Genomic DNA, 8,736 nt, shown 5'->3' with positions numbered 1-8,736 from the left:
AGTAAGACGCAGCATTTTCTCACAAAGCCCAGTTGACTCAGGAATGGATGTCAGATAATCTTTATATGATCATGTAACGCCAAACATGCGGCCTCCAAACTCACCAGATTTAAATCCTATGGATTAATTACTACGTCTACAGCGTTGTTAAAAGAGGAACTAATCAACATCCTCATAATAACATAGCTTCACTAAAGACTGCCATTGTTGAGGTTATGACAGAGATGAACAAAAAACATTTAGTACAAACATGTCAAAGATTTAGGTCTCGTACTGAAGCAGTTATAGACATTCAAGATGAATTTATAGAATAAATGTATAAATATGTTTATTTACTACTAAAATATAGTTGTTTTAATTTATTACAACACTTGTCCTCAAATACCCTTCGCACCCTGTATATATACATACATACATACATACATACATATATATATATATATATATATATATATATATATATATATACAGATATATATATATATACATATATATATATATATATATATATATATGTATATATATATATATATATATATATATATATTTATATACATATACCATAGGAACAACATGGCCTAACTGAAAAGTACTACTTTACCACTTAAATGATTCGCACATTTTACAGTCTGTTTCTAACCTTGGACAAAAAAAAAAACATCATTAGGATTTCACTAACACATTTCTAATTTTCCCCACAGGAATTGCAGAACCCCCCCCCCCCCACAGTATTCTGAGGACTACAGTAAAGTGTGATATTTCTTTCATTAGCTGGATTTTCACACAGGCGCGGATCCAGGGGGGGGGGGCTGAGGGGGCTGAAGCCCCCCCCAAATTTGTTCTTCCATGAATCATTGTAAGGATTTCATTTAATCGATTTTAGTACTTTCTGGTCAGCCTCTGCGCTATTAGATGGGTTGAGCGACACGACTCGGTCATTGTGTTTATGGAATTCCTGCCAGTTATTGCCGTCTTTCTGGAGAACGAGAGCAACTCGGACGCGACGGCGGGACTACTACTAATAGCAATCCGAGAGCCGCGCTTTCTGATTGGTCTCGCCGTCGCTGAGTCTGTGCTAGCTCACACTGTGGAGCCGAGCCGAGCCCTGCAGTCCCCTATGGTCGATCTAGTCTCAGCGTACGCTAGGATTGGTGATGTGGTGACGCATCTAAACAAGACCCGGGAAGGTGCACTGACCAGCTTCCAGAACATCTTCAAGAAGGCAGAGGGGCTCCTCCAGGAGATCGGTTCATCACATGACACCATTCCTGTACCTCGAGTTTGCAAGCGCCAAACGCAGCGAGCGAATTTACTCTTCCAGAAGCTGAGGGAGTATAACTGAAGATCTGTATATGCAGCTGCGGCGCCACGAATTTTTAGTTGGGGAGGCTAAGGGGGGCTGAGCAAATTTTTGGTGGGGCTAATAGTAATATGATAATACACATATATTATCCTCATTTCAGAAGGGGAGGAGGTTAATGGTTGGGCTAGCACTGATGGCTGACAAATTTTTAGCCCTGGCAATTAAAAATTCCACTTAATAAAATTATTTCAATGAGTGTTTTAAATTTTCAATTTGCTCATTTCAGTTGGGGGGGGGGCTAATGGGGGGGCTGGCCACTTTTCCAAGCCCCCCCCCCCCGGGCGCCGCCACTGTGTATATGTCCCATTCCTCGACCATGTATTGACTGAGCTGCAGACCCGGTTCGGGAATGATACTATTCCTGTTGGCTTCAAGATCAAGAATCTGCTTAGCAGCGCTGACGGAGGTGTTGCTGCTGTACTGGAAGCGGCAAAGGTTTATGAGGCTGACATCGAGACCTTGAGCCTCGTGAAGGTGGAAGCAGAGCACTGGTATTCAACAACAATGAAGTTCGAATCCATTGGAGATGCCCTTGCCCACGCCCAGACCCGAATGTATCCGAACCTGGCCAAGCTCCTCCGAGTTTTGATCACGCTCCCAGTCTCGAACGTAGAGGCCGAGCGTTCATTTTCAACCCTGAAGCGACTGAAGACCTACCTAAGGAATACTATGGGTCAAGATAGCCTCAACGGCCTGGCGCTACTCGGCGTTTACAATGAAATCAATATTGAAATTGTCACAGATCACTTGTGACTCGTAAAAATTTGGCTGAATTATACATATACATAAACAGCTCATTAACTAATACATCAATTACAGTTTGAAGAAACTAAGTGGTTTGCGAGAGTATCACCAATTTGCGTAATCGAAGTTCGAAACTCTGAAGCATCAAATACCAAGACTTGGAAACTCTGAAGCTTCAAACCTCCGAAACTTCGAAACTCAAACTCCGAAGCGCGAAGAGTGGAGGAAGGGAGAATGACCAGAATGGACAGTCAAGAATTGACACAACTGGTGAAAGATTCTGACATAAATGGCGCCCATCGTGGGGCCTTCTTGTGCGTTATTCACACTCTGGCAGTAAAACTTTTATTGTAACATTGAAGTTGATTACAGAAGTGTGAGAGCCATGTCCGTGCAGGAATTGACGAGTGAGGCGGAAACCCTGGGGTATAAGGATACTGAGGAAATCCGGGAGTACGTCCGAAAACGGCAACAGCAACTTCGGGACGACAGAGCGCAGGAACGAGAGTTCGAGAAACTAAAGTTGGAACATGAAAAGGAGAAACGGCTGCATGAGAAGGAGAAGCTACAGCTCAAACTTTCCCAACCTCAGACCGATGGTACCAGCTCGCCAGGTGTCAACCCTGTTGCTCACACCCAGTTCTCTACACACCGGCTCAACATTCCAAAGTATGAGGTAGGTCAAGCGATTGAGCCTTTTATTGACAGGTTCCAGATGGTGGCGACTACGTACAAATTGAGCGAAGATGTTAAGAAGGTCGAGTTTATGAACCTCTTCGACGGGAAACCTCTCGACATCATCCACCGTCTTGACTCCTCAATGCGAGATTATGAAGGTATGAAGAAAGCATTACTTCTAGCTTATGGTAAGACATTGGAGGATGCGCGTGACCAATACCAGCGAGCTATGTTGCAGGATAAGGAGACGGTAGCCCAGTTCTGCGCTAGATTGAAGAGTTACTTGGACCATTGGATGGAAAAGGACGAGACTCCGCAGACTGTCGAGGGTCTGCGCGACTTGATGCTGCGCACCCAGCTGGAAAAGTCGTGTCCCACGGAGCTGGTGGCTAAATTCAAGACACAGAAAGTAAAGGACCTCCAGCAAATGACTGACCTGGCCGACGCACACTTCGCAGCTTACGGGTACCACACGAGGAAACAACTTCACAAGAAGTTGCCTCCCCCTGTACATTCTCAGACACCACAAGGGTCTAACACGCAAGCCCAACACCACAATAAGTTACCAGTCATCTCCACAGCAGTCGAAACCACAAAGATTTACTCAATCTTTTTTTTCCTCACAGCCAACCACAGCAAGTGAGGAACCAGCCCTACTCTCAAGGTGGTTGGAAGGGTCACAAGGGTCAGAAGAATCAGCACGCTGCAGCAGCAGCAGTACACCACGGAGGAGCACCTGAGGAATTTTCCCCAAAGGTTATTCCGCAAGAAGAGTGTGTCACCGCCGGTTCCGTGTCAACTCCCCAACACGTGTACTTATCAGCTGCATTGAGTTCTAGTCTCAGAGGTACAGGGCTCCTGGTTCAGCCTGGCAAGGTAAATGGTGTCACCGCGGAAGTCTTAAGGGACAACGGATCGACGGGGTGTTGTGGCAAGGAGAGGCTTGTAACGTCTGACAGTTACACTGGAAATTATGTAACCGTGAGTCTTATCAACGGGACTCGGGTGATCTGCCCCTTAGCTACGGCTCACACGAAGACACCACCCAAACCTGTGCAGCGGCGGTTACCAGAGGAGCCGCCAGAGCAACCAACCAGGTAAAACCTTTGATACTTTCATCTGTTTCAGATCTTGCAAATAGTGAGGACGTAGTTGCCGAGCAAACGACCGATCCCACACTTGCCATGGTTTGTAAGAAGGTTCTAGAGGGACATTGCAGAACTTCTCGGGGAACGGAAACCAGATTCCTTAAGAAAAGGGGAAGACTTTATCGCAGTACGGTGTATCCAAGCGGGGACTCGAGACTACAGTTCGTCGTTCCAGAGAAGTACCGCCTGACAGTGTTTAAGCTGGGTCATCATGCTGCACTTGGTAGACACATGGTAGTACAGAAAACTCAAGATAGAATTCAGTCTCAATTTTTCTGGCCTGGGATAGGCAGAGAGATAGTGAGGATGATGTCATGTGACGTATGTCAGAAGACTACAGATCGCGGCCGAGTGAAGCCTGCACCACTCTGATCTCTGAGCCATTCCAGCGAGTGGCTGTGGACATCGTTGGACCTATCATTCCAAGGGCAGCTGACGGAGCCAAATACACCCTTACCTGCGTGGGCTTCGCGACGAGATGGTCTGAAGCAGTACCCCTTCGCAATATTGAAACCATAACTGTCGCCGAGGCAATGTTCGAAATCTTTTGTCGCGTGGGCATTCCTAAGCAAGTGTTGTCCGACCGGGGGAGCCAGTTCACTTCAGTCATGATGGAAGAGTTGCTGAGGCTACTGGCTGTAAAAGGGCTCAGGACTACCCCTTACCACTCTATGAGCGTTTCAATGGCACCCTCAAGAAGATGCTGAAGCGGATGGCAGCAGAGCAACCTAAGGAATGGCCACGATTTATCGCCCCTCTACTATTCGCCAACCGCGAAATACCCCAAGCTTCACCACAGTTCTCACCATTTGAGTTAGTCTACGGCAGGTCAGTTCGTGGTCCTCTGCAAGTACTGCGAGAACTCTGGGACGAAGAAGAGCCTGACCCCGCAGTGAAGACAACTTATGCATATGTGCTGGACTTGGCCGAACGACTACGAGAGACCTGTGAAGTAGCAAAGCAAGAGCTACTGAAAGCTAAGGAAGTTCAGAAGGCGTACTACGACAAGAAAACTAAGCTGAGGATCCTCGAGGAAGGAGACCAGTGCCTCCTCCTTCTACCCACCGCACACAACAAGTTGCTGTCGCAATGGCAAGGACCTTTTGAAGTAGTCAAACGTCTCAATGATTTGAACTATTTGGTGCAAGTGGGACCAGACCAAAAGAGGTTCCACATTAATATGCTGAAGAAATATTACACACCTCAAGTTACATGTTCGGCAGTTGGTCAAGAATGTTTGCTGAATAGGGGAGATCGTGTGCTATCACCTGAACAGTACGAGTGTCTGCAGATTGTCGAAGGCCAGTTTAAGCAGTCGCAGATGGTCTCTGCTGCCGTGGTTATACCAGAGGTTGAGGAATTGACAGATTGCGCACCCCTTACCCGTGAAGCTATTCAAGGCGAAACGGTGGAGGATGTGCAAGTACCTCCGAGGCTTGGTCCAGAGCAGAAGAGACGTATAAATTCTATTCTCCAGCGACATTCAGCAGTGTTCTCCGATAAGCCTGGAGTCGCCAAGGTGGATTGCCACGAAATACAGCTGACGAGCAGCGTACCCGTCAGATTGAAGCCATACCCGATACCCATTCATCTGGTGGATGCGGTCAAGGAGATAGACAACATGGAAGCTGCAGGCATCATAGAGAAGTCATCGTCTCCCTACTGCAGTCCTATAGTCGTTGTACGCAAGAAGTATGGAGGTGTACGAATCTGTGGAGATTACCGCGGAGTAAATGCAGTAACCCAGGTGGATGCAGAGCCAATGAGCAATCAGCAGGAAATATTTGCAAAGGCCGCCAACTCCAAAATATTTTTCAAGATGGATTTGGCGAAAGGATTCTTCCAGATTCCGCTGGAGGAGAGAAGCAAACAGGTCACGGCAGTCGCAATACCCAACGGACTTTACCAGTTCAAAGTACTACCTTTTGGACTTACCAACTCCCCAGCAGTTTTTAACCGTGCCATGCGTCAAGTTTTGCGCGGCATCCATGGAGTGGAAGCTTTTGTGGACGATATACTCATCCACTCTTCTACCTTCGAGGAACATCTGGAGATCCTGGAGAAGGTACTTAAGAGACTTAGTTCAGTGAATATGACAGTCAAGCCGTCTAAATGCGAACTTTTCCAACAGGAAGTACAGTTCCTGGGACATACCTTAGGCGAAGGACGATGTGGATGCCAGGATAGCAAGATAATGAAGATCAAGAATGCATCTCGGCCGACCACGAAGAAACAGGTCCGATCGTTCTTGGGACTTGTGGGCTACTACCGCAGGTTCATTCCGAATTTTGCTGTCCTCGCCTTGCCACTCACAGAGCTTCTCAACAAGAATGCTCCTAATAAGTTGACATGGAGGCCTGAACAGGAGGAAGCGTTTACGACGCTTAAGAACCTCCTCTGCAAGGAGCCGATACTTCAACTACCGGGCTTCAACCAGCCTTTCATCCTCCGGACCGATGCGTCCCAAGAAGGCATTGGAGCTATCCTGATGCAAGAAAGGGATGGGGATATTTTTCCTGTTAGTTATCATAGTAGGAAGCTGAAGCCAGCGGAGTTGAACTATAGTGCGGTGGAAAAGGAGTTGCTTGCAGTTGTAGAGGGCATCAAAAAGTATTATTATTTCCTCTACGGAGATAAATTTATTTTAGAGACTGATCACTTGCCTCTTTCGAGCCTTAGGACCTCCAAGAACGCCAACGCCCGAATCATGAGGTGGGCATTGTACCTCCAGCAGTTCAACGTGGTCATCCGGTACATCAAAGGAAATTCAAATGTTGGAGCTGACCTGATGTCCCGACTGCTCGAGAAAGACGTAAAAGTGTAGTAATTGTATTTTTATAGAATGTTATAGTTGTGCAGTTAGATTTCAATTCAATTACATATCAGTGTCTCTATGTAATTATTACTGGAGTAATTGGTTAGACATTGCGTGGAGCAATATCTTTTTGTGTGGGCGAGTGTCACAGATCACTTGTGACTCGTAAAATTTGGCTGAATTATACATATACATAAACAGCTCATTAACTAATACATCAATACAGTTTGAAGAAACTAAGTGGTTTGCGAGAGTATCACCAATTTGCGTAATCGAAGTTCGAAACTCTGAAGCATCAAATACCAAGACTTGGAAACTCTGAAGCTTCAAACCTCCGAAACTTCGAAACTCAAACTCCGAAGCGCGAAGAGTGGAGGAAGGGAGAATGACCAGAATGGACAGTCAAGAATCGACACAACTGGTGAAAGATTCTGACAGAAATAGACAGTGTAATCAGTGTATTTGCCCCCCCCCCCCCAAAAAAAAAAAAAAAAAACAGGAGGCTGATGTTCGTGTGAGATCCCATGAACAATGCTATGTGTTATTAATGTAATTTAAATACTTTTATTAACAGGTTCAGAAGTTCATACACGTTTTTGTTTGTATTTCTGTTTTTGAAGCTACTTCTATTTTTTATTACTTACCTAGTTGTATTTACCTAGTTGTATTTTGCGGGAAGGGGAGCTATGCTCGTGTTGTCCCGCCTTTGTATCTTGCAGTGTCTAGTTTGTTTTTAAACTCATGAATGGTTTTTGCGCATACTATTTCATTGTCCAGTTTGTTCCAAGTGTCCAAAACTCTATGAGGAAAACTGTTTTTCTTCAGTTCTCTTCTATAGCTATGTTTTTTTATTTTCTTTCCATGTCCTCTTGTGTTTCTTTTGTCCCAGTTAAGTAAGTTCTCACTATCGAGTACCTCTGTGCCTTTCATGATTCTGTAGATGGTCAATAGGTCACCTCTCTCTCTTCTTTGCTCCAGTGTCGGTAACTCCAGTTTAGCCAATCTCTCTTCGTATGATAGGTTTGCAAGTGCAGGTGCCATTTTTGTAGCTGCTCTTTGGATTCTTTCTATTTTCTTTATATTCTTTTTGGTACTGGGGGACCACAATGTCGCTGCATACTCTAATCTAGGCCTTATCAATGTAACCAATATTTTTTTCATCATGTCTTCGTCCAAGTATGTAAACGCCACTTTTATTGATCTTAGCAAGTTGTAAGTCTCCCCGACAATTTTGTTAATCTGTATATCATAGGACAAGTCGTTCGTGATAATTACTCCCAAATCTTTTTCGGATCCTACTTTCTTTACTTCTTTGGTTCCAATTGTATATTTTCCTGATATTCTGTTTTTGCTTTTTCCAAACTCCATTATGCTACACTTCTTCGTATTAAAGTCCACTTCCCATTTCTGACTCCAGTTCCATACCCTATTTAGGTCTTCTTGCAGTGCTTCACAGTCCTCATCAGTTTCTATTTTCCTTAGCAGTTTGGCGTCATCGGCAAAGAAGCTCATGTAGCAGTTCACGTCCTCATCCATGTCATTCATATAGATAGCAAACATTATTGGTGCCAGCACAGATCCTTGCGGTACTCCACTGATCACCTCTTTCCAGTCTGAATATTTTTCTCTGAGCACTACTCTCATCTTTCTACCAGTCAGAAAGTCCTCTATCCATTTTAGTAGGTTTCCCTGTATTCCTCCTATGTGTTCCAGTTTTTTTAGTAGTTTTCTGTGTGGTACTTTGTCAAAGGCTTTTTGCAAGTCTAGGAATGCACAATCAGCCCATCCATTTCTTTCTTGCACTATGTCTATTAGTCTTGAGTAAAAGCATATTAAGTTTGTGGAGCATGATCTTCCTTGTCTGAATCCGAATTGTCTTGGGTTTAATATGTCATTGTCTTCCAGATGTTTTACCCATCTATTCTTGATTATTTTCTCACAAATTTTGGCAATGGTGCTTGTTAGTGATACTGGCCTATAGTTGGTGG

Source organism: Oratosquilla oratoria, chromosome 41, assembly GCF_046742065.1.
Source record: "Oratosquilla oratoria isolate Oo_2021 chromosome 41, ASM4674206v1, whole genome shotgun sequence".
Classification (NCBI taxonomy): Eukaryota; Metazoa; Arthropoda; class Malacostraca; order Stomatopoda; family Squillidae; genus Oratosquilla; species Oratosquilla oratoria.
The sequence above is the reverse complement of the archived record's forward strand: the minus strand, read 5'-3'. Positions refer to the sequence as shown.